Raw genomic sequence first — 23,539 nt, 5'->3', positions numbered from 1 at the left:
TTCATACATGCTGCAGCCTGCATCATGTTACAGCTGCCAGCACAAGGTTGCCATGAGGTGTTTTCCCAGTGGGCCTCAGCAGACAGGTATGCATTCCTTCTTCACCTGGCTCCTCCTGAAGCTCTGCTCCCCAGGAACCAAGGGCACAGCATCCTCAGAAGCCCAGGCAACTTCGAATAACGAGGAAAAGCTGCTCTGTGCAGAAAGCAATTCCTGATTCTTGGCTTCGCCTAAGGCCAATGACTGAACATAAGAGAATCAAAAAGGCTGTAAAAGCATCATCTGGTTGCAGTGCAAGAAATGCCCCATCTTGCCTTCCCCAACATGAATACAACAGGTTCACTTTAAGTGGGCATCTTGGCAAACAGCTGAAATAATAAAGCCCTGCTACTCAGCTTAAACCCTCACATCTGAGTGATGTGAGATCTACTATTTAAACTTTTCCTTTGCTTTACAGATTCACAAGCACTCACCATCCCCATTCTTTAATGACTCCTGAGAGATGAATTTATTACTTCCTACAGGCCAGATAAATTCCTGCCAATTTGAAACCTGTAAAAATTACTATCAAGATTCCTCCTAATCTTTCAAATCAGCCAACCCGTTGAGAAGTTATCAGACAGGGCTGACACGCACAAGGGCCTAGCATGTACAAACAAGCTAAAATGGAGGAAATTCTGAAAACAAAATACACTGCTGCATCCTTGAGGTGAAGAGGAAAGGACAAAGCGTATGTGACAGATGTTACTCATGTCACTTAATGCACTGCTGGAAAAAGCTGAGATACAGGGATGGTACTGATACAGAAATTTTAGAATATAATTACCCAGTGATCCATAAGGTTGCACCTGAGCTATTAAAGCTAAAAACAAAAACCAAATTCTCTTCAGCTTGCCTTGTAAAAAAAATCACAAGCTAGCAGAATGGCTTTTTTTTCCCCTCCCTGTAGATTTACCATATTTAGGTGTGGCAATTACAGTAAAGTAGTTTTTATGCTTTTCAAATTTGAACTAATTTTTTTTAAATTAACATTCAATTTCTCTAAAATATCTGCTTTGCTTTTCCAGTTTTTCCTATTTTAGAAAAGCAATTCCTGCAAAACTCAGTAAAATGTTTTGTAACAGAACAAAGAGAATTGCTATTTTTTGTCAGAAGAAAAGTGCTTTTTGGAACATGTCTATTTCACTGTAATTTGACAATCTTCTTTGAAGTGATGTGAAACAAATGGTTATTCCCTTAAGTCCTGGTGTTTAAAATGCCACGGCTACAAACAGGTAGATACATAAAAATTATAAGAAGTGTAGTTTTGTAAAGTGAATCAACAGCAACAAACCGACAACAGCAGAAACTGCAAATCAGAACAGTTGGGAATGAAGATACATTGGAAAGCATTTTCATAAGCAATGCAATTCCCTGAAGGTAAAAAGAATCCATAGCCTCTATGACAAGTAAGAAAATATTTCACCCATAGCTCTCAAGTGGAGTCACATATATTCACTAAGTACAATTCTCAATTAAATCCAAGAAACCAAATACACATCTCTGTTCCTCCTGTCACTGCAGGGACGTGGATACTATAAGGTATATAATGAACACAACACAATTATGGTGAAAATACTGATTTGTCAGGAACCCTGAGTTACACTGGAACAGCCAGAACTGGATCCAAGTCCCTCCCCACAGTCACTGTCTGCTCTTCTCAATACAGCAATAGCCACAACTGTAAAGCTTTGTTGTGGGAGCCAAGAGTATTATAATAAATCAATACCTGCATCAGGTTGCCTTCATACTGCAGGTTGCAAACTGTAATGATTTAGGAGCAGCTTGAAGTGCAGTTCGTGGATTTATGTCATGGGTTCTATAACCTATATGAGAATGCACAGTAGATAACTGGAAACACTCCAGATGTTCAAGTTTAATGCATTTCTATTTATGAGCCAGCAATTTTTGAACCTCAGCCAAACAGGCTAGGCTCCTATTAACAGATGATGTAGGAAACCAAACTTTTGAAGGTGAGGACTGCAGAGAGAAGAACTACTAAATACTGATCAATCAGTCTTCTGCGAAGGGACAACATGCTGATAGATGCTTATACTTCTCATCTAGTCTGGCACTTAGGCTGTAAAATGCTTGATTGTAATATCACAATCAATGCAGTGGAGACTACCAGAAAACACCACATAGTGGTTTTTAATGTTACCATTACTAGATTGTTAATAAACCACCCTCGGCCCACATCTGGATGAAGCACACATAACTCGAAGTGATTGCATAAAAAGAGTTCAGTACTTTCCAACAATTTGCCCCTCCCTCATACACTGTCAGAGAAGAGAAGCCAAAACTGGTTGTGTAACTTCTGGGAAGCGGTAACTGCAAACACATAACAAATCAGGGAATTAATCTGTTCATTACGTTCAGATCTACTTTGATAGTGTGCATTTTAAATCAGTGAGCGAGTTGTCAGCACCACAGAGCATGCTTAGCCCCAGTCCTCACCAGGTACGTCAATGTGATTCAGTCACACCTTGCTTGGGAGCTACAGGACGGCCTGCTGGTCTTGCAGGAGGTAAGTACTCTTTTGGAAGCAGTCTTAAAAATAAACGAGGAGACTGGACCGTGTACCATCCTTGCTACACAAATTAAAGAAGACATACAATGCTGTTCAACTTTATACCACATTGATCTAAACTACACAGCTTAGATTTGTTAGTTTTACCCTCCTCTTACTCTCAAGGACTTCTTTAAACTCTCCTAATTTCACGCTGGCTAAACTAGGTTCTCCTATGACTCTGCCAGGACTGGATTTCCTTCAGTTTATTTTCTGAAGATCACAAGGGCTGAAAAACATCTTGATCTTTCCCAGTTAACCACTTCTCTTGACTACGTTTTCTGTTTCAGAACATTTTCAGAGAAAACAAGCCTGCTCAATGCCAGGGATGAAGCTACTCTCATTTGTTATCAGCTCCCTCTTTCTGACAGCTATATAAACTTTTTGTATAACTCCTTTAAGGCAAACTAAACAACAACAAGAAAAATTATTTCTTTTATTAATGTGCTGTAAGTGGTCAGTGAGACAAACTTACTGCAGAGACAGCTGCTGGTCTTGGAGCTACAAAGCATGCACGATTCAAGAACAACAAGCAGCTTTGAAAGAATTCTTACAAAACAGCCTCTTCTTGTTCTGGAAGATGAAAGCTATGTTTCCAAAGCACAGGCTAACATAGTATCAATGAGGCTACAAATCTTCAAATTTAAAACATAGGTCTCTGCTTCTATAAGGAACAGGGTAATAACACAGAACATGACAAGACAAGCACGTGAAAACTACTTTCCAAAAGAAAGAATACACTCAAAAAAACCATACTCGAGTCTTAAAATAGACCTTTCAGATCTATTTGTTAAGCTGACTTTTAATTGCTAGCTAGTACTAGCAGCTCCCACCTGCTCTGCCATGAGGAACTGGCCAACAACACAGCAAGTTAAACTGGAGGACAGACAGAGCTTTAAGATATTCTTCAAAATTTGGTCAGTGTTAAGCTACATCAGTTCCCTGATCCATTATGCAGACATACAAATGCCTGCCAAGCACAGGAATAAGTGGACACAGATTCACTATTTCTTTTAGCATCAATGCATTTGTAAATGCAATAGTAAAAAAAAAAGCCCACAGGCAGCCAATGTGGCAGGTGCTTCACTTCCCTAATAGTAACACAGGCAGTCCAACAGCATCTCAAGGTGAAGGCAACTCTTTGAGTTAAACGTGCAATTGATGCCAGAGTTCTTCATCAACAGAGGAGTCTCCACAGCTACTGAAGGGGAAGATCAGCAAAGCCAGAGTAGGACATCTAGGATTAATTGTCAACAGTCACTATTTCACTGCTTCTTTCAGTCTTCCTTTCCTAGCACCTTCTTGCAGTTTGCTGTACAAGTCCCCTAACAACTCATTAATAGACACATTGAAGTATTAGCAAATAGGTACAGCCGCAGTTCTCCCTCACTGCCAGGCCACTGCAAGTCACCTGTTATTGTGTTGGAACTTCATATGCTTCTACAGAGGCATCCCATTTTTACCTTACAGATTAGTTTTCAGCTACAGGCAAACTTCTGCTCATCATTAGTAATAAATCTGCAGCCCTACATTTGCTTCCCTGCCCCAAAATGAAGCAAATCCCCCTAACGTTTTTGTTGCTAACATCTCAGTTTCCTTCTGCCAACTCAGAGAAGATAAAGTCTCTCCACTCAAAAAAACAAACACTGAAGAAGGAAACCCTGCAGTCTGAAAACTGTCAAGTTGGAGAAGCAGCATTTATTTTGCGACCAAAGGAGTAAGATATGGTATTAGCTATGGGAAAAAGAGCAGCTTGGCCATATATCCCATGCTTGTAGGAACTTACACTAAGTACAGTACAGTCTTTGTTTACCACAGACATTGTATTTGCATACTGGGGAAACTCAATAGCATTTACAAGGAAGTATTTACATATGTAAACTATACTGTTGGATTTTTATTTTTTTTACTTTATAGTAGGTGTAAATAGGTGTAAAAAAAGCTCATTTTCACCTCAAGTTATTCAAGATCAAAAGGCATTAAGAATTGAGCTTCACAGTTCTAAACGCAACCCATGTATAAAAATCAAAGCACATTCAGAAAGAATTGCCACGCAGAAAGTGAAGTTAGCACTCTTGTGCCACGTACTCTTTTCACTCCCAGTTACCCGAATCACGTTGCTATTTACAACTGTCACAGTACAAATCCTTTAGGACCTTGTCACTTTCCCCACAGACAGTACTTCCCAGACATCGATCAGTAGGCTTGTTTTCCTGTTTCTTGGTTGTTCTTGTGTCGTTTCTTTTTTTTTCCCCCTCAAAGTCACAGAGTGCATCAGTTCAGTTTGTGAATTGTCATAGCTGTGAAGCACTTCTCTTGACATCATATTACAGAAGCTCATGTACTGTTAGGAAGGAGGACTTACTTGAGTTTTTCTAGAAAGCAGAAGAGATTTACTACATAGTAGAAGGTGCTGATCTTCTCTTTTACTGATTATAAGAATGAAGTTTAGTGGCTAAGCTCAGATTGAAAACTTGTAGATATTTTGATAGTTCTTTATGTATCAAATAAGCAGGTAATAAAGCAGTACATTTTTCCATTGCTCATAAATGAAGGTTTGCAACTCTTATTTTGTCCTATGTACTTGAGAACAATGCTGGAAGCAAGGTCAGAGCATACTACGCACTCTTGTTTCACCATTATGCCAAACTCCAGTTGGGGTTGTGTTTGGCACACAAGGTACCAAGCTGAAAGACAGGGAAACAATGTTAACCGCAGTTGAGTTTGACTGCCAAAATTGGCTGTGGAACAGCACAACCATAGAACCCAGTATGTCAGTTTGGCTCCGTTTGAGAGGCACTCTGAAGATGCTGCCAATGAACGTGGCATTAAAGTTTTAGCGAAGTGTTTGGAAAGCACAAGGATACTCAATTGCTGAAGTTCTGCAGCAAACAGAAAAACATTCTACACCCGTGAAGAGTAATAACACAACCCTCTAGACAGCCACCCAGTATTAACACACTAGCTACAAGTTATATTTTGTTATTGACAAAATGGCACATTAAATTCTATTTCCATCTTGTCAAAAACATTTATGACATCTCATCAGAAATATTTCCACCAGTTACAGGCTCAAGACTACATGATGGAAGCACAGCTGGAACAGGACCAGCTCTTAGGGGTGGGAGGCAGACTTCAAAAATATTTGTCCAACCTGAAACTAAATGCAGATTGACTGGAACAATTAAAGATGACAGCCTGCCAGAAACATGCAGCGCTACGAAGTGTTACAGACACTTTCTAAGCATTCTTTACCCCATCAGCCTACAAAACAAAGACCCCCTGGATGGCAATCCAAAACATTACTACCCATAAGCACAACGTGTATTGATAAACATGTTTATGATAAAGGTTAACAGTGCTTCTACACTGGCATCAAGCAAACACTAGCATTAAGGAAGCTCAAAGTTTAATCTATATGGCAAAACAGAAGGAAAAAGTGCTCATCTCTGTAGTTCTGGAAACATTGGCCCCACGAGCAAAGTAAACATCATTTTGTTTACTGTACAGAAGCAGCAGTTATGTACTCATTCCAAACTATTATCACTTTCCTGATCTACCAGCAGTATCTTTTAGTTAAGCTGACAATTCAAGTCAAATCTATTTTTACTACATCTGGTCTTATAGGAAAAGCAATGGCTCTCACAATTCACCTTGGCACCATAAACTGCAGCTAAGTAGAACCTCACTACAAATTGCCTGGGAATTTTCCTGAGCCAATAGTCTTAAAGAAATGGATGATAAAATAGAGAGGTGTTATTGACAGATGTAACCAAGAGAATCCAATTCGTATTTCAGATCACAGAAACACGCCAACAAAACATGACATGTTACCTGTAGACATTTTAGCAGAGATTGAACTAGAAATCCCTTCACAATTGGAAGCTGGAGGTTAAAAAAAAAAAAAAAAAAGAGGTACAGAGCTGCTGGATGCTGGAGGGCAGACTGGAATTCCTCAGGTTCCACGAGGCAGGGACAATGCACACCGATGGCTGCAGACAACAATACTGTCTAGGAAGCAGGCCTGCAGCTTCATAAAAGCTGTCTTTTCTAATATCTGGCACACACTATTTCAGAAATTACGTGCCAGCAAGTTAAAATAGCGAGATGCATAAAAGCATTTAGGGAAAAATATTGACCATGCTGAAAAATTGTACCTTTCCTGCAGTCAGGCTTCAAGGCTTTGGTTTCCCAGTTAAGTGCTATGACAGAACGCTGCAGCAGCACGTTCAGTCAAGTAGTTAAAGTTGCAATAACAATTAGGAAGGATCTCTGTTAGGTATCTTGAGCCAGAACAATCATCATCATAACACTGACGTAGATCCAAATTCAAGCTAAATTAAATGGCCACAAGGCAAAGAATAACAAACAAAAGCATCTCAGGATCCACAGAACTCACAGCCCAAATCAGATGAGTTATTGGTCTGATTCATAATTCAAAGTTCTGCAGTTCCATTACATTATTACCTATAAAAAAAAAAATCAAAAGCCTAAACATTCACAAAGCAGTGGAAACTCATAGTTTGAAAAAGGTCAAAATGCCACTAAGATGAAATCAGATAACTTCAGCATTGTTTGTAATGACCAGAACTTCAAGCAGCCCTTACACGGAGTGTGTCATAGAACAGAAGAAAGCCTCAGAAGATCTCCACCTGCTCTGAAAGCCCTGAGACACTCATCTGATTCCATTTACTGTTATCTCCTGGAGTAGTCAGCCTGTGACTGCTCAAGGCAGACTTCTCCCAACCTGACCAAGTGAACACACTGCTGAGTTCCAGGCTTTCTGAAGTCAGAACTGTCTCTTTCAACTGAGGTTACAGCAGCCAAAGCCAGTGCCTGACAGTCCTTGTGTAAGTGATTCAAAATGTAAATTCCCCCACTCCCCTCTGAAAAAGTCAGCAAGAAAACCACTCAGGTGCAGTTTGACAAAACAAGTCCCACATTCAGATCTCGTGTCAAAATAATTTCCCAGACTGCCCAGGGAGGTGGTGGAATCATCATCCCTGTAGGTGCTTAATAAACGTGTAGATGTGGCACTGAGGGACATTGTTAGTGGGTATGGTGGTGCCCCTCCCACTGCCCTGTGCGCTCAGTAGGAACACCAGCTACCAGGACCCCTGCCCAACCTGCAATACTGAGCTCTGCACGTACCTCCAGCTTCCACATGCACACAGCCTTCTCCCCACATCAGAGCTCATCACTTCTACGCTCACCAAGTGATTGGACTTTACAATTGTTTAAGACTATGGATGAAATGCCACTGATTGCACTTGCTGATTGTGAAGGGCTGCTGAGTTGCTGTGATTTACGCTGTTTCACAGCATGGAATATACACACATCCACGCATGCAGATTCACATCATGGCTACAGCAACGTTTCTGTACAGCTGGGCTGCACAAAACACAAAGTTACCTATTGTCAAAACAACAAACCAAGCTCAAAGCTAAGAAACGACAGCTTCTACTCCTGCTAAGACCAAAGCTACCAGACACTCAACGACAAGTTGCTCTGAGATTTGAAGCCTTCAGGCTGATTTAAAGAATTTACAGCCAGCTATACATCCAATCGAATACAGACGTAAACGGTACAAAGAGCATTTCCCAAGAATGATTTCACGGCACGAGCTGTTCTGGAAGCATGTTCAGGATGCCCGTAAATCGCTCTAGATAGGTTAAACAAATTACCAACCCTTCGGGAGGTGGTCCGCTCGCTCCCACCCTCTCTACGTGCCACCGTCCTTCTGCTTATTTACTTCGCACCGCGCAATAAAAATCAGCTGGAAAGTTTCGTTTTTGCTTTTCGTCGGTTTCACTTTCCAGCTGCTTGCAAGCCACGAAAAGTTTCTGTTTGCGTTAAACCCGAGCGATAGGCGGGGAAGGGGAGAGAGGCACGAAGGCAGCCCAGCGGGCGCTCCGGCAGCACTCGCCGAGGTAAGGGCAGCGCTTCGGGGAGGCGGCACCCCCGGCCCCGGAGCGGGGCACAGCGCGGTGCCGGAGCCGCCCGCCCTTCTCCCGCCGCCTGTCAGCGCCGCTCGGGCCCCTCCCAGCCGCCCTCTCCCAGCAGCGGGACTCCCCTCCGGCCGGAGCGAGGCGGAAAGTTTCCCCCCACCCTCTCGGAGTAGGCACGCTCCGGCCGCTCTCCCCGCCGGGGGTTACGCGAGGCACCGCCGCCGCTCCCCGCCCCGACTCACCGCCATGGCCCCGCCGTCCTCCGGCTAACGGTCCGAGCTCCGCCGGCGGCGGGCAGCGGCTGCAGGGCGGGTAGCGGGGGGAGTTCCCGATGGCGCAGCTCGGGCAGGGGCGGCGCCGCGCCGGCCGTTCCCCACCCCCTTGCCCGCCCATCAGGTACCTGCGCCTCGCCCGCCGCCGCGTCACCCCTCCCCTCCCCGCACCTGTCACTGGCCCCCGCCGCTGGCGCCGTCGCCGCCGCCTCCGCCCCGCAGCCCCAGCACTCCCCTCAGCTTCGCCCGCCGGAGCGCGGCCGCCATCTTTGTGGAGAGCTGGGAGGGGCCGCGAGGGGGCAGTTGGCTCCGCCGCGCACTGCGCCTGCGCGGAGAGCTGCTCCTGGACGGGGGGCGGGGCCAGAGCAGGGGCGGGGCCAGATGGTACTGAGGGGCGGGGCCAAGTGGCTGAGGGGCGGGGCTGTGGGGCAGAGGTGAGGGGTAGGACTCGCTCCTGGACCTGGTTTGGGGTCGTGGGCTTGAATCCCCCCCCATCAGGTGTTTGTGCCCAAACACACCGTTTCCGGTGTCCTGTTTGTGAGGGAAAAAGGGATATAATACATTTTCTCCAGCTGCTTTTGCAAGGAGGAAGTGTCTTCCCTCAACACCTGCAATGCCCAGCTGATGTCCTGAATGCTAATTTGTGATTATCTTTTGCTTAACGTCCGTCCTTTCAACCGTTGTGGATCAAAATGATTTTCCTACAGTGTTGGACTTAATGACCTTCTGCAGCAGCGGGCTGAGCAGAACGAGCTGCTCCATAAAGCGCTTTTGTTAATTTGCCTTAAAGTTCTCTATTATTAAGTTAATCAGTTGCTATTTCTCTTGCATATCAGCTGTGCTCAGAGCACTTTTACAGCTTAATGGCACACAGAAGATAACCCAGGGGCGCACCAACTGAAGTCTGCCATCCTGGTTGCTCGCTGTAGGCCCCTCTTCCAGAACTCACCATTTCACCGATGAAGCAGCAACCTAGGATGTGGTTTGTCAGCTCTCCGAAGCTGGGGTGAATGGGACCTGATCGATATTTGGATGAGCCACCTCGTTAGGTGTTGCGGACCGCGCTGCTGGTGATTCATCCGGTGGCTTTCGTCTGTCTATGAGTCAGGGCTGAACAAATGCCACTGTGCAGTGCTTGTGGGCTCTGCTGTCCAGTTGCACGGCACTGGAGAGCTTTGCCAATTGGATCTGTTGAGAGATCACTTGTGTGCTGTTCAGCTGCACAGCATTTGAGAGTTCTGCCAACTGGATCTGTTGAGTGATCACTTGTTTTCCTATCTTTCTCTGGTTTTAAAACTCTCCCTTGCATCCCTTGCAGGTGAAATTAAGTGATCAGGGCAATGTTTTGTGTGCACTGGTACAGATTTATGGTGAGGGGGAAAAGCTGAGAGTGTTTTGGACTGTTCTCCCTGTTCTCACTGGTCCATGTGGCGTATAGGTTTGCACTACATGACACAGTCTGCTTCCTTCTTTTTTAGGTCACAGATACTTAAACACCCGCGTATAAAATTCCATTTTCTGCTGGAAGAACATTTAAAGTCACCTGAAAATCATTCTGAGTAATATAAGGACTAGGGAAAGCAATATAGTGACCTCTTTGTCTCTTTTCATGGACTGATGTGAATAAATGGATTTTTCTAAAATAAAACAAAATTAAATTGAGATTATTTACCAGTCTAAATTGGATGTGCAGATTTCAGCTACTTGCAGATGATTGACCAAATGCCCCTGCTTTCATCTACTGTAGAACTTCCCAGAAGAAGCCATGGAGGCATAATTTCTTTACTGTCTTGTATCAGATAGACATCCAAGTATTCATGAAAAGCATTTATGAAATTGAGATGGTAGCTAAAGCCTGTATATGAGACAAGAAGACAAATCCATCAGAGGATTTGCAGTTTATTCTCTTAAGATGTATAATTATTTGTCTGATAGTGCTCCCTTTGTGTAGCCGTCTTTTCTTCAGTCAAACAAAGGTACCATCTGTAGGGAATTCTGAAGAACTGATGTAAACATTTCATGTTTGCATTAAGTTTTACTAACTCATAGAAAACAAGCAGCAATGCAGTGCTTGGATAAGGAATGGGTAACTCATGCTAATTTTAAAATCTGGGTCACTTTACTCAAATTTACATTTCTCTCCATCCTTGCTGGGAAAGCAGAAAGTCTCAAATTCTGAAGTTATAATAATATGACTGTTCACCACTTCAACACACAGCAGTGTTGATAAACAGTGACCAGCAGGCTTGCACTCCACATTTACTATCAGCAAACTGGTTTATCATCCAAACTTCAGGTGAAAACACTGCTGGGAACATTTACCATGATCTCATGAACCACGAAGACAGGAGTTTGTACTAGACTGTGAAAACCAGAAGGTCAGTAGTTCTGCTATCTTCTTCGAGATGAGTAGTATGTATGTAATACAAAATAATTAAAGAAACACAGCTAGTGTTTATTTTCTAAAACAGGTAGCAAGTGCATGAATATAGCTCCACCAAAATAAGCAAGCTATAAGTTGGCAGCAGCTTTATGAGGTGAGTGAAGTTCAATTTTGAGGATCAGTTAGAAAAATTGCAGGAAATTTAATTATTACAAAATTGAGTTACTTCTTTTTCTGTGTCCTTTCAGGTATCCAGTATCTTCACCTGAACTGCACTAACAGTCATCATGTTAGTCCAGATCTCTTTCAAAGAAGCTGCTGGTCATTAGGAGTTATCTACTGGCTTCTGGTTTGTCTGAAATGAGGTGAACTGTAAAAATCCCTCTTTAATGTTGCAATGATGTATCAAAATAAAAGTTTGATGAGAACTGTATAATGCTAGGCATGATTCATTTCAATAGTAAAATACATGTTTATGGGGAAAAAAAGAAGAGCCTGAGATTTAATTGGTACGATCAGCTGGGTTTTTACACAGTTTGACAAACTAGTAAAATTAAAACGCGTCAAGCAGTGGCATATAATAAAATGTTTATTGTCTCCTTAATTTGTTTTTTATTTTTATCAAAATATGGACGGGTGCCTTAAAAAGACACAAATCCAGGAATCTCTGGCTTCTTTACCTGCTTTTCATGACAAAGATGATGAAGACAATCATTCTTTGATAGGATTAAACCAGTTGAATATTCAGAATTATGTTACCAAAATGAATGGGAGAGTTAAATGGATAAAAATGTTAATCCAGTCATAGACAACAAAATTCAGCCATTCAGATCTGGCATTATGGGAGCAGCTCTAACACAGTATCAAGGATTTGAGGTAAATTGCTGTTTGTTTCATTCAGAGAGTGGGTGGAATATGCTATTTCCCTTACTGATTCATCTCCTTTTCTGGAAGAGATGCCACCAAATTTAACAGGATTACTTGCAAAATAGTGCATTGCTCAACAAGAACAGGCATGGCAGATCATTTCCTTAAGATGTTCAGGTGCAAAAACAAACCAAACTCTATGAGAAAGAATTAATTAGTTTAAAATTTTTTGAACATTGTGCCAAGATTAAGACTTTGAAAACATTAGCTGGAGCCCTACTGAAAGAGTGGTCTAATTGTGTGGCATTTAATTACTTATAGGTGTATTTGCCAACTGGAAAGGAAAAGTAAAATAAAGTCAGGGATTACATGCACAGAAAGAGCGACTACACAGTTTAGATCCTGAGTTCATTTATCTCACTTTATTAAAACAGAGAAATATATATATGGCACAGAACTACTTGTAACATTACTTTTTAAACTTAAGTCAAAAACCCCACATCCGAGTGATGAAATGTTCCAAACAATGACATTCATCCTCTTGAATCAGATTCTTGAAGCTGATTCTTTTGTACCATGTAAATCTTAGTTGTTTCTGGATAAACATATTGAAATCAGCTGCTAGATGAACAATGATTTTTTTCCATCATGAATTGAAGGTATCATTTTATATTACAGAAAGCTTTGAATCCATACCTAAAACAATGGTTGTCAACACCAACAAAGCAGTATTTATTGGCTTCATAAGTTTTAAAAACTATTGATATTTTTTTGGCTTTGTACACTGGGATAATTATGAACTGTCTTCAGTGATCTCTTTGTAAAATAACAGTTGGCTGGTAATAGATAAAGCTGAATAATCAGTCAGTCCTGGCCGTAATGGAAACGTTTACCAGAAGCATATTTTGAATTTGTGCTTCTGCTTGGAATAAGATTGGAATACTTTTATTGCCTTTCTTTTCAGGTCATGATTAGAAGTTAGACATCATAAGACCTACTGGTTGGAAGCAGGAAGACTTACACCATTCACATGCTAAATTTAAAATGCCAGGCACACCGGTCCATATTTATATAGGGATTTTTTCTTTCCTAAATATTCAGTATTTCAGACCTGAGCTTTTTTTTTTTCCAGTAGATTTGCTGTCAGGATAAGCAGTACTTTCCATTTCATCAGATGGACCACCAGGAGTTCAGCATGAATTGTCTGGAAAATTGGCTTTCTTTTGGTACCTGGCAACATTCAGGATGGATTGACTGTGTTTAGGACTTTTTGACCTAGTTCAGTGGCAAGGAGGTTACCTTTCCAATTTAAGCAGCTCTGCCTCTAACTTGAGGAGTTTTGAGACACACAAGATTTCTATTATCTTGTTCTGAATTGCAGGGCTTGAGGTTTTTGCTGTGACTCCTCTCCTTTTTTCCAGCCCTTTTGAAGGACCAGGCTCATGTTGTGCTTGCAGACAAAGAAGCTGAAGAAAGTTTTCGTCAACTTCTTCACATAAGGGTGCATTTTAAACTTGTTCTGTAGAAGGCCTCGCAGTGCAAGTCCTTGTCTGGCAAGATAACAGCCTTAATTCAGCGTGCTCACAGAATACTAATTAGTCTCTTCATTCAGATTTTCCTATTTTTCTTTTTTTTTTCTTTTTCCAAGAGTACTGAATATATAGCATGTCGCCAACATTCTCTGTGGTTTTCTGGAAGAGTTTAACTGCTTCGTGGTGGCTTGGAGAAGGCTGGTTCCTCTCTCTTTTTTTTTTTTTCTCAAGACTTTTTCTTCCAAATGAGGTATCCAGACGGTGTGAAAGCATCATCTGTGTGTTTAGCACCTACAAACTGTGCAACGGTGGAAATCAAGTATACTTCACTAGCTTCAGAATAATGGAACCATTGAAAATTTATGAACCAGGATGAACACAAAGAACAGTCTTGTTTTGTAAAGTTATGTGCAGGAAAAAGCTCAAGTCATGGTTGATGAGGTGTCTCAGAAATATTAACAGTGTCTAGCAACTGGCAATTGGTTCCTGTGGCAGGAAATAGCTAAGGCAGCTCAGTGCTACAAGCAGTAGAAGCTGACCTTATTGTTGTTGGAATTGTAGTTTCCTCCTTTTTAATCATCTGTGTTGTAAGTGAATTTGTTTTAGCCTCTGAAGAATACATATTCCACTTTTGTGTGGTCTCTGCTCATTTGGTAAGAATGGTACTGGCTAATGTACACACAGCTCTTGGGCAAGCTAAACTGCTTAGCTGGTGACTTGGTTTATGCAATTGTGTTTGTTACAGAAACATGGCAGGATGCATGTCTATGCCATGAAGGACTATTAAAAACAAAGACACCACCTCTGGCTTTGGGAGTCTCAGAGCCACAAATTGCCAGTGGCTGGGAAGACACAGGGGAGAGGTACCACTGTGCAGTTGCCCAATGCATTGCAGTGGGGCGTTGCTGGAGACAGAATGCCAAGCTTTGATCTGACCCACCATGTCTGTGTTCATCTACATCTGCTTTTATGTTTTGTCTGTGCATGATGTTTTTAACAAAGGATAGGCAATAAATTAAATCATTTTTTGTTAGTCTGTAAGGAAAACTATCCACTTGAAACCAATGGCCCTAGTCAGGGTTTTGTCCTGCTCTGTATGTTGATATAGGTGGTGATGAACATTAATATATATGAGACATGAGTAGAAAACACAAGTACCTGTTAAAGTCTTAGATTCTTGCCAAGAAAAATTGGTCAATGAAGTCAAAACTTTTTGTTCTCTTTGAAGCATCTCTGTAGTTCTAGCTGATTCTATTTTAACACTGGAAACTATTTAATTCTTCTTTACTTTCCTCTAAATCGTAGAGATTTAGAGAATCTAAATCTTTCCAGGCATTTCAAGTAGAAACAATAGTAAATCCTTCTGAATGCTACTGTGGATACTTCTTTTTAGCCTGAGAGATTCTACTGACTGTAGAAGTGAGTAGTTTCTGTTTATTTTCTCATGTTCTTACAAACAAAGATACAACTGACAAATGCTCCCCATGAAGTAATAACAAGATAAGAAAAAAAGAAGGAAGAAAAATAAATAGTCTGAACTTCTATTTGAGATTTTTCAACTTGAGCTCTTTGAATCCAAGCAATGAGTATGTTCAGTGATGACAGCTCACGCTGGTGTCTTGTACACTGACCAGCCTTCCAAATGATAAGTCGTGTATTTTCTTTTGTTTTGGAGGGATCTATCTTTGGAAAGGGGGCTCACACAGCTTGAAATTTTGTTTGCAACATGAAAAGAAAGAATAATATTTCTTATGCTGTTTTGATGTCTGTTCCAGAGTAGATGAACACAACTCCGAAGTCTCTTTAAAATGAGAAGGGTCTGGAGAATGAAATCAATGTAGTCAGCCTAGACCACAGTCCTCAGCTCAGTGCTGTGGTGAGAAGATCCACTGCTATCTCACCATGGAATATACAAAAAATCCTTGTGTATACGTGTAGATTGTGCTATTTTTTGAAAAGAGGAAATCTGGGATATCTCTTCTGGTGAAGCTATGATTTAAAACTTTTGAGAAACAGGCATCAAACTCATGAGAAATGATTATTACCTTTCTTTATAAAGCGTTTTCACACTGTGGAAAGTACTTCAATGTTCTGAGCATTCTTTAAAATACGGACATGTTGCCAACTTGAGAAAATAAGGAACTTCATCATTACAATTCCTGTTACATAACCCTCTCCACCTCTGCTTTTCATCTTATACTCATGATTTAAGTTTTAAGACCTGCCTCAGTGTGAGTCTGTGTTCTTTGTACAAGTAACACTTTGGCTGGAGCATCAACATCAGACTTATAATGAAAAAAACATAGTTTGCTTCCAACCTCTTCATGTGGTGTTTTGCATTTTCGATATTACTGCACAAACATCATTCTGGATTGAACAATTTGTTTCATGCAAAATTTGCTATGCCTGGTGAATTGATCATTTTGAGTTTCCTGGTAGATGATATGAGATACTCTTTTTTCCATTTCAGATTCAGGTCACATTGTGGCCTCTCATCAAAGACACTGCTGAGTCTTGCTCTTGTTTTCCTCCAGGATATTGCAGAATTGGCTCTTTGGTCTTAGATCACTCACAGAGCCTTCCCCTCTGCTATCTTTTTTTGTACCTTTGGCTTAGACACTGTTCCTGTGTTTTACTTTCTGTGCAGTGCAGCTCTCCTCATGTTTTTTTTTTTCTCCTGTTTCGTGATTTTTTTTTATTTTCAGACTTCAAATGAAAAGGGGGAGAGACCAAGTCCACTTGAGTCCACTAGCGACAGTGAGAAAGGTCTCACAACATCTTTCTTTCTGCTAGCACTTGCTGACTGGAGGTACAGAAGGGTGCGATATATAAATCTCTTCTTATTACTTTCTGTATATCTGTAGGGACTCGGCTCCTCTGGGGCTTTTACTTGTTTCACTTTTCAACTTCAGATTATTTTCTTTAATTTCTTTTTTGCTGCTGGCACAATGGCATGTACATTAATCACTCAAGCCCAAGGTGCTCGAAAGAAATGGTCTTTATCTGGTGACACAGTTCCAACAGCTTTTGCCCAACAGAACATGGGCTTTTCCAGAGCTCCTCCCCTGGATATTTTCGTGTGTCTGGAAAGAGAGTTTGCTGAAAGGTACAGCTGGCTGCCACAGGGACAACAGTTTGGCTGCAAGATAAGGACAGCAGTCTAGACAGATCTGTCTCAGCACACAGGATAAGATTATTTTGCCTATCTGAAGTTCTGTTCTAATTGTTCAGTGCGTGTTTGTATTTTTGGTGATGACATCTTATTTCTTCAAGGATTTTTATGAGCAGTAATCAGACTTGTCTAGCCTCACAATCTCCTGCAAATCACGGTTTGCTTGGGATTTTTGGTCTTGCACTCAGTGCCTTTAGCGTCATTAAAGATGTTTTCTTTAGAATTTCCATATTTCTGCTGGAGAATTTTAATGTGCAATAGCTGAGGAGTTTACCTTTATTCCATTATCAGGTCTTTAAAGCTGCAGGGGATTTTAATGCACGTTGTGTGTTGAAAAGATGTGGAGCTGCATCTGGAATGCTAAAGGACAGTGCTGTTATACCACGTGGTTGCAGAATTAATCAGTGCTTCCCTTGGGACAGGTTTACACATACCACAAGAGTAGCCCCCAAATACCTGCAAGACAAGACTTGTGGGCTGTTAAACAAAGAATCTATAATAAAGTCTTGCTTACACCTTTTTCACTTTTCCAGGCATGTTTTTGAGGCCTATAGATAGTCAGCCAAAGAGTCTTATGTCAGATGATGGAAAGAGCATGTCCAGTGGTATTTTAGAGAATCCTGTTGGAAGGTGATGTAAATAGAATTACTCCGTTGAGCTCTGATCCGGTCTGAAATAAGAATACAGCAGAAAAAAGATTTGGAGAAAGCAACAAAAGTACACTGTATGTGGCAGAGACAAAAAGGTCAGGTTGTTAGGTGCTGTGAAGAAACAGACAAGGAATGAAACAGTGGGTATATGCAAAATTTTCCCTAGATTCTCTGAAACCATGAGCTTAGGGGAGTTCCCAGTGACATTAATATGATATTACACCTAAAACTGATTAAATATCTCCCCAAAAAGTGCAATGACTTTCAGAACTCATTACTCAGGCAAAAGTTTTAGGAGGAGTCAAATAATAGAAGAAAACCTGCTGCTACCACAAATAGACATTAACACACAGGAGGTTATAAAACTTCATGTTCCAGGATGAAAGGCAGCCACTTCCTATTTCGGGTCAGGAAGATGCTTCCTCTGGAAGTCACTGTTAAGGATTGTCCATCACAGGATTTTTAGCTCAATCCAAATAGTGTCAGTGGCACTGTATGACTACATGAACCACTGGTTGAGAACTGCTGGTCTACTTTGCTCTAAATTTAACACCCCTTTTCATGTGCCACGGGTCATGCTGCCCTAATTTTATTTTCCTTTTTTTTATTTTCCTTATAAAGGAATGTGAGGAATAAGGGAAACTGATTTCCCCGCTGTTCAGGATACATTTCTACTGTATCATTTAATTTGAGCAGTGTGTTTGGAGGAGGCAGTTTTCTTTCCCCTGAAATACGGTAGGCTAAGTTATGTTTACCCATGGTAACAAAAGCCAAATGGAAGCAACTGTCCCCAGTTTAGTACCAGTGTATTTGTAGAACATTTCAGGGCTATAAAATGCTCTTACATTTTTGCTGTGGTAATTACTGTGCGTGAGCCAGCTGCTGGTTAATGGTGCTCACTGACTCACCTTCCTGTCCGCTCTGACTTTGGGAGGATGGAAAGTGGATTTGGTGTTGTCAGAAGGGACAGCAGCAGATGAATGCCCCCAGTAACCCATTAATAGAGCATCAAACAGTCATCAGTGCAGAAAGCAGAAAAACACAATTAATTCTCCAAAATATGAGAAAGTCTGTTGTCATTTTCCTCAGTATCTCCTCAATCAAGTCAAAGTTGATTCAGCTAGTTTTTTAAGGGGTGAAATATTAAGTACATTCAGGCTTTCAAAGATAGTAATTTCTGATCTGCTTAAAAGGAGGAAGAAATATGAAGGCTAAGCTTTGCACCCTTCCTGGAATACTGTAAATTCCTGTTCAGAGAGGAACATCTCTTCTCCCTGAGCTAAGTGGTCTCCAGCTGCCATCACAGTGTTCACTGTGACACGTGCATATTTTGAGCCTTGTAACAAAGCTTGAATCATGAAAGCTGAGGTCTGTGACATGGAAAAAGGCTTTGGTACACCAATAAAGCTGTAACTCTGGGTGGTAAAAGTATATGGGACATTATCTTTTGGTTTATTAGGTAGATTTATTACAGAGTCGTAGCTCTCCTCTCACAGTTAAATCGCATGAGTCTTACTTATTTTTCACTCTCTTGCTCAGTCCTCTCCATACTTAAATCTCACTCTGAGAGTGAATTTATTTTTCGCATGGAATATTAAAACAAACTCTCCTGAACCATTATGCTACTTGGAGGGTAACGTCTATTTAAAAATATAGAGATATTCCTATGGTTTTATGCAGTCAATAACTCAAAATAGCTTGTGTCTACCACAGCACAGTTATCATGGACTTAGTCATTCCCACAGAGGGTCTTTGTTATGTTTGAAAAATGCCAATTTTGAAATCAAAGGATCTGGTTCTTATTTACATGTCTATGCCAAGAGGCCTTGTAGTGGTTGCAAATGGCATTGTGCAGACCTCCTAATCTCCAGCACAGGAGACTTTCACAGCATCACCCTGCTCAGACTTCCCACAGTGTATGGCCCTTCTTCTGGCAGCAATGAAGCAGAGCCCTGTGGTCCTTTCCCTGTGTGCTGGATGGCACCAGCCCATTGTCTATGGGTCTTTTATGAAATATTTGAGCTAGTTTTTCCTGGTACTACCATTGCAATTGCTTTAAATACTTGTCTAAAAATCTTTTTTAAAGTCATGTTGATTGTCTTCTGAGTGTCTGATTATATCACACTTTCATATGTGTAAGCATATACATTTGTATTTGTGTTCACAGAATCCTAGAATCATATAATATCCCACATTGGAAGGAACTCACAAGATTATCGAGTCCACCTCCTGGCTCCACACAGGACCACCCAGCATTCAAGTCCTATTTCTGAGAGCACTGTTCAAATGCTCCTTGAGCTTCAGCAACTTGGGGCCCTGCTCACTGCTCTGGGCAGCCTGTTCTATGCCCACTGCCCTGCATATGAGAACCTTTCCCTAGCATCCACCTAGGGACTTTCCCTGATGAAGGTCCATGCTATTCCTTTGGATCCTATCTGATTATTCTTGTTACTCAGATTTCTGAATAAAGGCACCTTGTTTTACACTCAACAGAAGAAATTGCTTGCCGAGTTTGTACACATTGGGTTCCCACACTTTTCCAAGCAATGTCATTAGAAACATAAAATTATTAGGGATGAAGAAGACCAATAAAATCATCTAGTCCAACTGTCAGATTTCAGTACAGAGTATTACTTTTTCAAAAAGTGTTGATCCAGGTTGTTGTGAGGCAATTTCCACTTCTCAATATCTCAATATTTGAGCTGTAATTTGTTACTAGAGATGCTGCTAATCTTTAGCCCCCTGGAGCAGGTCTTTCCGGCCTTTACCTAACTGCCATCTCCAAAGGCCTATGTGAGATTTATAATTTCTGAGAAGAGCATAGACATAATTAAACTTTTTTGGATGCTTTGCTCATGTGCTAATATGACATTTGTCCCAGAGTGCTGCCTGCTTCCATCCCAACATTTGCTACCTGAATGCGATTTGGTCAAGATGAAATATACCCAAGAAATGCCTGCATTCTCACTATCTTTCAAGGGAATTCGTCATAGTTGCTGATTTCTAGAAGAGCAGTCAGATAGTTTGCACTGGGATGAATTACAGCCAAAAGGGCAACAGGTATAAGATCAGATCCTGTGTAGGCCTGCCTGCATCTGGTGCTCTTTCTCTTATTCAGAGTAGGTAAGCACTCGTGAAGTTTTAGTTTCATATATTAAGTATTTCTTGTTATCTATCTATCTATCTATCTATCTATCTATCTATCTATCTATGTATCTATGTATCTATCTATCTATTTCAGAGGAGAAATGATTTAAATTGGCTTTCAGCTTACTATCTGTTTGGTGACAATTTCCATCCCCACTATATTGTCTTTCAGCTGTAGTATTTTCTTCACTTGGCTAAAAACTTAATGAAGTCATTTGCCACAGAAGATTTTGAAACATATTTTTTATGGCTCCAGTCTGTCACCCTCAGACAATATTCTGGGATGATGCAATGCAGCTGTACACAGTATTTTTACATTTCTCTACACTTTGTTAGTTTTTTCTGTACTTTGCTTGCCCTTTAAAAACTATAAAAGACAATACTTATTATATCTTATGTTAGAAGACTGTGAAAGTATACATAAATCTTATAGAAATGATCCATTCTGTTCTTTTTTGAAGTTTTTAGATTAATTCCTGTAATGCAAAAAAGGTTAAATAAGTTTTGATAAATTCATTCGAGTCAATGAGCTAACTCCATGATTTTGTCTTTGTTATATTTGAATTTGGGATTTCAAAGTACTTTTGTGACTTTTCATTGATAGGAAGGGAAGTGACATTATTTTTTTTTTAGCATTCTTGAATGAACGAGTTCACAGTTTTCATGTCATACGAGACTCATTTCCTCATTCGTTCCTATTTTAAACATATACTTATCCTCCCACTGTTCCTGAAAAAGTCGTGTTTCTTCTAGATTCTCTGCCTAAAAAAATCCCTAAAACCAAATGCAGCTCCCAGCCTGGCAGACAGTGGGCAGTGCCTCTGAATAATGAGCTGGACCCGAGGTTCAAGCTGGATATCAGGAAAAGGCTCTTCACCAGAGGGTGATGGGCATGGAATGGGCTCCCCAGGGTTGCGGACATGGCCTCAAGCTGACAGAGTTCAAGAAGTGTTTGGACAACAGTCTCAAGCATAGGATTTGAATGCTGGGTGATCCTGTGTAGGGCCAGGATTTGGATTCAGTGATAAACATTTAGAATACTGTGTCCAGTTCTGGGCTCCTAAGTTCAAAAAAGACAGAGATCTCATAGAAGTCCAGTGAAGGGCCACAAAGATGGTAAAGGGCCTGGAACATCTTCTGTATGAGGAAAAGCAGAGTAACCTAGGTCTGTTCAGTCTGGGGAAAAGAAGATTGAAATGGGATCTGATTCTTTATGATAAGGGTGATGCAGTACTGGAACAGGCTACCCAGGGATGTTGTGGATTCTCCTATGGAGATATTCAAGATCCAGCTGGACACCTACCTGTGTGAGCTATTGTAGGATACCTGCTTTAGCAGAGGGGATTGGGGGGATTGGAATCGATGATCTCTTGAGGTCCCTTCCAACCCCTGCAGTTCTGTGATCCTCGTGGGTCCTTTCTAAGTCAGGATATTCCATGATGCTATGAATATATGTTGATAGGTGTCCTTTTAGCAGTGCTATATATGTCCTATGTACCAAAGCTACTCTAGATTTCCTCTGTACTCAATGGAAAAGAATGGGCACTTCTTGGGAACATTTCATCCATACTGAAGATAAAAGTCTAGAAGAGGATGATGGGTTGCATTCTAACTGTAAATTGAAAGTCAGGAGTTCTGCACATGGGAATTTCTCTCATACCCTTACCCTGAAGTCAATCCCTGCCTGATTCCTGGCAAAGCTCAAAACTTTTCAGAGCTGCAGTGCCTAGTCACAGCTCTGAGACTTCTGTATGGTATCCAGAAGTGATGAGTGCAATTTCCAGACATCCTACTGAGGAAGAGCTGTTCACCTTGCAAGAAATCATGACAAGGCTGCTTTCACTGTTTTCATGGTTTCCTTTCCCTTAATCTTTGCAACAGAGTTATACTTAAATGTAAAGGTGATCTAGTGCTTAAACTGTTCACCAACACTTGCATGCATTACACTGGTTCAAAGTATGGTGTTTTTCAGGCCACCTTCCTGTGCTTTTTCACATTCGTACTATTTAATTATCTCTTCATCTTTGGGGATTTGCATTTGTGAAAACCCTTAGCCTCTGTTTAGTCAATCTTATAGAACTGTAAGTAGTTCAACTACATCAAGAATAAGAAGTAATGGAGTAGTGAAGAATAAGAATGCTGACTTGTGGAGTGCTTTTTTATGCAGACTTGCCAAATGTAACTTCTCCTGGAGATTTGGAGATTTAATGAAGATCAAAGCCATTTATGATGACCACATAATTAAAAATAAAATTTTCTTCTCTTGTGGTCACTGATGTATTGACATAGTTGGTTGTAGCCAATTAAGTTGCAACTACAATTTTGTTTCTTTCATCCTGCTTGTTGGGAAACAAAGTGTGTTTTAAATGTATGTCCTTATTTTAACTTTAAAAGAGTTTATTTGATTCCTTTTCCTTCTCCTCCTCTTTTCCCTTCCTCTTCCCCTTTCCTTTCCCCTTCTCTTTCCCCTTCCCTTTTTTCTTTTCCAGTAAAAAGCTTTTTCTTTTTCTTTTTTTTTTCCCCCAGAAGTGAATTCTGATTATTATTTGTGTTACTTTTTGCTTTTATTCTTGCTTAAATCTCTCAGGATTTGAGACTCCTAACAGGAGTCAAATCCACCATACTTTATTCATCTTACTTTATACGTAATCCATTATTGTTTTCTCCTGTTGTTCTTTTAAAAACGTATCAGTAAAATAACATTTCACCTTCATAGAAAGCTATCTTATAAACAGAGAACTGTTTTCTGTTCCACAGACAAAACAGCAAGTCTCCAGTTGCTCTGCTGCAAATGGAGTTACACGGTCCTTCCAGCAATTTTTTCTCTGACAGAAACAATCATAGGTAAAATAGTAGTGTTGCTTCCCTGGAATTTGTAAAACAGGACAGTGATATTTTTCTTTCTCTTTCATAGCTTTTATAGAGGAAAATTTCTCCCAGCAGAAAACAAAAAATCAAAA

At 40.8% G+C, this 23,539-nt stretch overlaps 1 protein-coding gene and 1 long non-coding RNA gene across 5 annotated transcripts in view; one reads left to right on the top strand and one right to left on the bottom strand.

Moving 5' to 3' along the window:
- Window positions 1–9,138, bottom strand: part of FNDC3A (fibronectin type III domain containing 3A) — a 115,446-nt gene extending 106,308 nt beyond the window's left edge. Inside the window, exon 1 of one of the 3 annotated variants that reach the window (XM_085215867.1) lies at window positions 9,000–9,138. The gene's annotated coding sequence lies outside the window, so the exon portion shown is untranslated. Of the gene's footprint in view, window positions 1–8,296; window positions 8,428–8,798; window positions 8,938–8,999 lie in introns of those variants that run through there. The other 2 variants (XM_085215866.1, XM_085215868.1) reach the window with 2 other exon arrangements.
- A 43-nt stretch (window positions 9,139–9,181) lies between these two features.
- Window positions 9,182–23,330, top strand: LOC104917499 (uncharacterized). Of its 2 annotated transcripts, XR_014881001.1 has the most exons (4): window positions 9,182–11,206; window positions 11,300–11,365; window positions 11,460–11,576; window positions 19,600–23,330. It is a non-coding gene; the product is annotated as an uncharacterized LOC104917499 (long non-coding RNA). The 2 variants fall into 2 exon arrangements; XR_796912.4 differs by lacking the exon at window positions 19,600–23,330 and having other exon boundaries at window positions 11,460–11,647.
- The last annotated feature ends 209 nt before the right edge of the window (window positions 23,331–23,539 follow it).

Source organism: Meleagris gallopavo, chromosome 1 (assembly GCF_905368555.1).
Source record: "Meleagris gallopavo chromosome 1, MGAL_WU_HG_1.1, whole genome shotgun sequence".
In the NCBI taxonomy this organism is placed as follows: domain Eukaryota; kingdom Metazoa; phylum Chordata; class Aves; order Galliformes; family Phasianidae; genus Meleagris; species Meleagris gallopavo.
This window is presented reverse-complemented; position numbering and strand designations above follow the sequence as displayed.